This window comes from Mastomys coucha, unplaced genomic scaffold (assembly GCF_008632895.1).
Source record: "Mastomys coucha isolate ucsf_1 unplaced genomic scaffold, UCSF_Mcou_1 pScaffold15, whole genome shotgun sequence".
Classification (NCBI taxonomy): domain Eukaryota; kingdom Metazoa; phylum Chordata; class Mammalia; order Rodentia; family Muridae; genus Mastomys; species Mastomys coucha.
In genome coordinates, this window is record NW_022196897.1 from 142807971 (window position 1) to 142816015 (window position 8045).

The following is an 8045-nucleotide window of genomic DNA, read 5'->3' on the forward strand; positions in this document are numbered from 1 at the left end:
AACGCTGTCTTTTCCTCACGCCTGAGCACGGAAGGGCCCTGAGCTGTGCCCCTGAGCAGCTGCTTCCACGGCACCCTGCATGCTACAGAACAAGAACAACAGGGGTTTTGTGGGGTGCTAAAAAAGGGGAGAACTTTAAAACTCAAGCAGCTGAGGCCGGGCAGTGGTGGCACACGACTTTAATCCCAGCACTTGGGAGGCAGAGGCAGGCAGATTTCTGAGTTTGAGGCCAGCCTCATCTACAGAGTGAGTTCCAGGACAGCCAGGGCTACACAGAGAAACCCTGTCTCGAAAAACCAAAAAACAAACAAACAGACAAAAAACCTCAAGCAGCTGCACTGCTGAAATCCTCAAGGCTGACTGAATTTTCCAAGTAGAAATTTCTATAGAAATGAGCCCCATAGGACGAGAGAAGGGCGTCCTTTTTTGTTTGGGATTGAGGAGTGGGAAGGACTTTGATTGTAAAGGTCTACCACAGAATTTTACCTTCAGTGCTAGGATCAAACACAGGACCCTGTGCATTCGAGAGAAGCATTCTATTAAAAGAATTTCAATTAAAAATAGGGACACCCTGGAGAGCAGGTTCAAGCCTGGCTGGGCTCCCTACTGGCTGTGTAACTACTGGAAAGTTCTGCTGACCCCATTCCTCAGCCTTTTGCATCCCCCCAGAGAGGGAAGAGGAGGCACCATTTCACCCTGGAGAGGTTGTTCCCTGGATAGGAACCAGCACACCATCTTCACGCTGATGATGGAGGAAGATACAGAAACTTTTGTGTTTCAGCACACCATAGGCTACGTCTGCCTCATGAGACAATCCCAGCAAAGAGCAATTAAGACAAAGCTCAAGTCTTCTACCCTTCATTTCTTTTACATACATAGTCAGATAGCACATACAATCTGTCACACAACACAGGGCAAGTTCCCTGCCTCCTTTCTCTTACAGATGTCTGTCCTCTCTTTTGAACTGGTCTACAGGAATGGGTAACACTGTACCTATCGTAAGAATGCAGGAAAAGCTCTAGGTTTCCCTGGTTGATATCTTGGGCAGTTTGTAGTCTATAACTTTGAATCAGCTCCAGGGTGGTTCTCAACTCTTCCTAGAAGAAGAACATATATTGTAAGCTACTGAGATCAGACAGAGAGCACTACACACACACACACACACACACACACGCACACACACATGCATGCACACACTCATACATGCACACACACACACTCATGTATGCACGAACACTGGTGCATGCACACACACACACACACACACACTCATACATGCACACACACACTCATGCATGCACACACACTGGCGCATGCACACACATGCATACTCATGCATGCACACACACTCATGCATGCACACACTGGCACATGCACACACACTGGCACATGCACACACATACACTCATACATGCACACACATACACTCATACATGCACACACATACACTCATACATGCACACACACACACATTCATTTCATGCATGCACGTACACTGGTGCATGCACACACACACACACACACACACACACACACACATGAATATACAAGAAATGGCTAACATGATAGACAATAGTACATAAAATAGTAATTAGACTGAAATGACTAGCCACGGAGAGACTTGAGCAGCAGAATTTGAGGTAAAAAGGGAAGAAATGATACTTTGAGACAGGTAGAGATTGCTGTAAGGGGCAAAAGACAAACATCTCTGAATTCTTCACCTACGACCCATTAAGGCTTCCAATAGCTTTGTCACTGGCCACCAGATGCTGACCCAGGCCGGGGTGTTTGCAGACCTGAGGCCCTTGCTGGATCAAGCTCCAGGACTGCTGGGGTCTGAGAAGCCACGCAAACATCAAAGCCCAGGGAGAACTGTCACTAACAGAAAACCAAGACAGCCCCTCCCCAGCCCACCGGCCCTTTGTCGGCTTAGACAGCACTGATTTCGGAAGCGGCCCAGCTTGGCAATGCACCCTTGCTCCCACTAGCTTTGCTGTAGAGGGCACCTCTGATCTGTGGGTTATGATAACAGTTGCCTAGGCAACAGCAGAAATTTGAAGGCCGCTTTTGTGGGAAACACTGACCGTCCATCTGAGCCTGCAACTATCTGATGGGCTTGGAGCAGCGACACTCTTCCGTGCTGTTCTGATGTTTGGACTGGATCCCCTCAGCTCTGCATGTAGTCATGTTGGTCAACCGGGAAACGTTCTGCTGAAATCTTACCCTGAAGGCTAGTTGCTTCTTCTGCCCTGGACATGAGCTCCTTCAGCATCTATCACAGCTCAACCCTATACAAGGCCCAAGCTCACTACAAGACCTGGATGCTTGTGTAAGACAATTATATCAACAGCAGGAGAGACTCAGGAGTTATAACAGGAGGAGAGACTCAGCAGTTCCCGGGGGGAAGTCACTGGCTGAAAATTAAGAGTAGGAGGTCTGCTGAGCAGTGGTGGCGAATGCCTTTAGTCCCAGCACTTGGGAGGCAGAGGCAGGCAGATTTCTGAGTTCGAGGCCAGCCTGGTCTACAGAGTGAGTTCCAGGACAGCCAGGGCTATACAGAGAAACCCTGTCTCAAAAAACCAAAACCAAAAAGAAAAAAGAAAAAAACAAAACAAAACAAGGGTAGGAGGTTCATAAATAAGGAAGACACCTTTTGAAATGGCGCCCATCAGAAGCAGAAAACCTCTACCATTAGCTTAGCCCAGAAGCCCAGGGCTTGCTGCAGCCTTTGTTCAGTGAAGAGCAGGCTAACCCATACTGAGACCCCTACTGTCTCCTGTATGCTCCGGGTTAGCCTTCTGCAGCTGAGTCCCAGCAAAGCCTTGTCTGTCGTGGTCCTAATATATGGTTTTGGTCCCCCTTCACCTATTCCATGCCACCAGAACCCACTGTGTGGCATTATTGAGATATGAAGGACAAAAAGGACCTAGTCACTAACGCAAATATTTAAGGCAAACGTGAATTACAGTAATTACCCTCCTCGAACTCAGAAATCTGCCTGCCTCTGCCTCCCAAGTGCTGGGATTAAAGGCGTGCACCACCCCTGCCCCGTATATGATCACTTTTTGTTGTTATTTGAGGCAGGGTCGCACAGAGCCCAGGCTGACCTCTAACTCAATGTAACCAAGGACAACCTTGAACTCCTTCATCCTTCTACCTCGGCCTTCTGAGAGCTCCAGCTACAGACAAGCACTGCCACACTCAGCTAATATAGGCTGAAGTCAAACCCATGGCCTCACGAAAGCTAGATTAAAAAGTCTGCCTTCTGAGCTGTAGCCCCAGCCCACGTTACTGTTTGTATCTTAAGTTTTTAGGTGTATGTGTAGGTGCGCGTGCTACAGCATGAGTGCGGAGATCAGAGGACAATTTTGTGGAGTAAGCTCTTTCCTGCCGTCCTTACAGAGAGGTTCCAGGATTTGAACTCTGCTCACCAGGCTTGAGTGGCAAGTACCTTTACCTGCTGAGTCATCCTGCTTATCCATTATCATCATCATCGTTTGGTTCAGCTGATTTGGGAGGTAATCATGTGGGAGGGTGTCACTGATTCTGACATGTGAGCATGTATATCGTGTGTGTGCATGTATGTCATGTGTGTGGGTATGCATGTATGTGTGTATGGGTGTGGGTATATGTATGTGTGTGTGCATGTATGTCATGTATGTGTGCATGTATGTCATGTGTGTGGGTATATGTGTGGGTGGGTATGTGTATGTGTGTGTGCATGTATGTCATGTGTGTGTGTTTGTGTGTGTATGTGTATGTGATGTGTGTGTGGGTATATGTGTGTACATGTATGTCATGTATGTGGGTAAGTGTGTATGTGTGTGTGCATGTATGTCATGTGTGTGTGGGTATATATGTGGGTGGGTATGTGTATGTATGTGTGTGTGTATGTGTGTGTGTGTGTATGTATATGTGTGTGTGTGTGGGGTGCATTCATGTGTACACCTCCCATGGTGCTTGCCAGAGAGCTTTTTGGAGCCTGTTCTTTCTTTCAAAATGTTTGTCCCTGGGACCCAAGTCCCAGCATTCACTTCTATCCACTGAACCATTATGACAGCCCAGTTGTGTTTTCCTTATTAGTGAAAATGAGCATTATTTATGCTTTTTGTATATAAGATTAGGTGGGTCTAGGCTGACATGGAACCTCCCATGTAGCTGAGGCTGCTCTTTAACTCCTGGTCCTCCTGCCTCCACCTCCCAAGTGCTGGGATTACAGGCCTGCAGGAACAGCCTGGCTATAACTCATGTTTAAAAATGAATTATCTAAATCCAGATAAACTAAACCAAGGCCATTCTTGTTTGCTAAATCTTGTTTGCCACTTAAATTTAGCCAAAAAAGGCTTTAAAAATATTGGTTTTATTTATTTAGTTATGTGATTTATTTATTTAGTTATTTAGTTTGCGTGTGTGTTAGTGGCCCAAACACATGAGGTGCACAAGGAAGACGGAAGAGTGCATTGGAGCCCCCTGGACCTGGGGGCATAGCTGTGAGCGGCCATGTGGGTGCTGGGAGCTAAGTCAGGGTCCTCCGCAAGGGCAGCAAGTTAGGGTGTCTTCCCTTCTTAAGGGAGATGTGACTGACTCTGGGCATCCTCCTGAAGCTTCGTCCTCAGGGACTGAGCCTCATTGATGACTTCAAAGAAAATCTTCATTCACAGACAGGGGAAATTGTAATCTAAGCGTCCTGCTGGGCAGTGAAGAGAAGGGTCAGGCACCTCCCTACCTCAGTCTCTCCAAGCTTGATTTCTGCCAACTTTTTTCAATCTAAGGTATGCAGTGCTCTCTCTCTCTCTCTCTCTCTCTCTCTCTCTCTCTCTCCTCTCTCCTTTATTATTATTATTTTAAAACTTATCTGCTTCAGATCTATGTACCGATCTAGTGATTGATGACCAACCCAATGGTAGGGTCCCATCCAGAATGAAGCATGAATAAGAAAAGGGGAATTTGAATGGGACCCTAGGAATCAGGATTCCTGGAGGAAATGCCATGCTGGAAATGAAAACTGCCACACCAATAACTGTGCATCAGGAGAAGGCTACCCCCAGTTCCAATAACAGGCACACAGGCAAGTCCACATTTGCACACCTTATGGGTTTTCTTTCTTCTCTTTAGGTCCTGATGCTTCTGTAGCAACATGGACACAGACCGAGGATTTCTCTCTCCCCTGTTTTGGTCAAAACTAAAAACCAAACCAATTTTTCTATATGAGAATCTGTATATCCTACACATACAATGTTTTCTTTCGATGTGGGCAGACCCAGAGCCAAGCATTTTGGCCAGGAGCCCTGGTGACAAGTAGGTGATGTCTTCAGCAGGAAACCAACCAATGGGAAAAAGGTTTAGAAAGCTCCGCTGTAGCGGTCTCTGCCGTTCCTTGGAAGCACAGCTCCCCTTCCCCGCCCGTCCCAGTCCCCGTCCGGCCGCGGACATAAAGATGAGTAGCTCTGAGGAGGTGCCCTGGATTTCCTGGTTCTGTGGGCTCCGTGGTAATGAATTCTTCTGTGAGGTGGATGAAGACTACATCCAGGACAAATTCAATCTTTCTGGACTCAATGAGCAGGTGCTTCACTATCGACAAGCTCTAGACATGATCTTGGACCTGGAACCTGATGAAGAGCTGGAAGACAACCCCAACCAGAGCGACTTGATTGAACAGGCAGCCGAGATGCTTTACGGGTTGATCTACGCCCGCTACATCCTCACCAACCGAGGCATCGCACAAATGTTGGAAAAGTACCAGCAGGGAGACTTCGGCTACTGTCCTCGTGTGTACTGTGAGAACCAGCCGATGCTTCCCATCGGCCTTTCAGACATCCCCGGTGAGGCCATGGTGAAGCTCTACTGCCCCAAGTGCATGGATGTGTACACCCCCAAGTCCTCCAGGCACCACCACACGGATGGCGCATACTTCGGCACTGGTTTCTCTCACATGCTCTTCATGGTGCATCCAGAGTACCGGCCCAAGCGATCTGCCAACCAACTCGTACCCAGGCTCTACGGCTTCAAGATCCATCCCATGGCTTACCAGCTGCAGCTCCAAGCCGCCAGCAACTTCAAGAGCCCAGTCAAGACTATTCGCTGATTGCCCACCCACCTCTCCCTGTCTGTGACACCACCATTCCTCCGCTGCCATCCTTTCAGGAAGTCTATGGTTTTTAGTTTAAATTGAAGGAATTGTTACTGTGGTGGGAATGTGAAATAAAGGAAGAAAAGGAAAAAAAAAAGAAAGACAGAAGGAAGACCCTAATGTTGACCTCTGGCCTCTACACATATGTGCACACATGTACATGAGTACCACATGCATATCATAACACACACACATGCATACATGCACACATACATACAGAGAGAGACAGAGAGAGAGAGAAAGAGATAGAGAGAGAGAGGATATGGGATGGGTTTTGGAGTTGAGCCAGGCTTCAAATGTCAACTCCAGGGAGAAAAAGGGGTAGAAATTATGTGAATACATGTGCGCTCATGTGTGACATTCTCAAAGAGCTAAAGTGGAAAGAAAAAAAAAAAAACAACTATCAACTCAATTTACAATATGGATAACATTAAATCTGGTCCTCGGGTTCCCTACTGTATTGGGCTACCAAACTTGGGAAAAATAACTAAGTTTGGATATCTGAAGCAATAGTTTTTGTTTGTTTTGTTCTTTTTTTAAAATATTTATTTATTGTTATAAATGAATACACAGAAGAGGGTGTCAAATTTCATTACAGGTGGTTGTGAGCCACCAGGTGGTTGCTGGGATTTAAACTCACAACCTTCAGAAGAACAGTTGCTGCTCTTACCTGCTGAGCCATCTCACCAGTCCTGTTTGTTTTGTTCTTTTGGGACAGGGTCTCTATGTAGCCCTGGCTATCCTGGAACTCAATTTGTAGACCAGGCTCTGCATTCGGGAACTCACAGATATCTACCTGCCTCTGCTTTCCAAGTGCTGGGATCAAAGTTGTTTGCCTCCACACCCAGTTATTCTTTTAATTTTATTGAAAAATTCTTATTTTGGGGGCTCAGCAATTAAGACCACTGGCTGCTTTTCCAGAGGACCCTGGTTCGATTCCTAGCACCCACATGGCAGCTCACGACTGTCTGTAACTCTAGATACAGGTGGTCTGGCACCCTCACACAGACATACATGCGGGCAAACTACTAATGGACATAAAAATAAATAAATCTTTAAAAACAAAGAAGATTCTTCTTTTACGTGTGGACGTTTTTTGCCCACCTCTGTCTATGCACCATATGCCTGCGGTGCAAGGAGAGGCCAGAAGAGGGCGAAAGATCCTCTAGGAACAGAGATTATAAACAGGCTATGGGCTAGGTCTTGAACAGGGACCTCAGGAAGAACATTCAGTGCTCTTAACTGTTAAACCACCACTGTCAGCTGCCTAAGGCACGCACACAATCAGAGGTGGTAAGAGCCTGAACTATCCTGGCCTTCCACTCTCCTCTAGGCATACATAGAATTAAGGATGTAGACTGTGGAGAGCTCTCAGGTACTGCTTATAGAAATTTGGCAGGTAATTGTCATTGGGCTCAGATAAGAATATTCACATTTGGGCTGATACAAGGATCGAGGTGAACACAGTCAAGGAGTGTGACTTCCCCTTTGTCTTGGTAATCCTGATAAGCCCCCAGACCCAGGGACTTGGGGACTTTATTTATTGCTTTGTTTGATTACAACCTGGTGTGATCACTTTGTTCATTGCCTTGTTAATCACTTTGTCTTTGATCCAAGAACTGACAGTATTCTTTGCTAGTACCTAGAATGGTGTAAAAGCTAGCTAGAAAAATTAAAGCCACGTCAGCCTTAGCACCGGCTGGAGTCGTTATGATGTTTGCCTGTCTTTTTCTTTTCAATCCTTACTCCTTTCCTTGAGACCCTATTGACTGACTGGCCAGCCGACTAACTGAGCGACTAACTGAGCTGCCTCCGCTCCTCCCTGTAACTGCCCCTCCACACTCCAGCCTTCACAGCTCTGGACCTCATTGCTCAGTGTCTCTGCCACTCATTTTCCCTTAGAAAACAGGACTGG

The 8045-nt window shown here is 46.7% G+C and overlaps 1 pseudogene across 1 annotated transcript; it reads left to right on the forward strand.

Moving 5' to 3' along the window:
- Positions 1-5356: 5356 nt before the first annotated feature.
- On the forward strand, positions 5357-6217 carry LOC116092485 (annotated as a pseudogene). Its single transcript, XR_004119279.1, has one exon. The product of XR_004119279.1 is annotated as a casein kinase II subunit beta pseudogene (transcript).
- The last annotated feature ends 1828 nt before the right edge of the window (positions 6218-8045 follow it).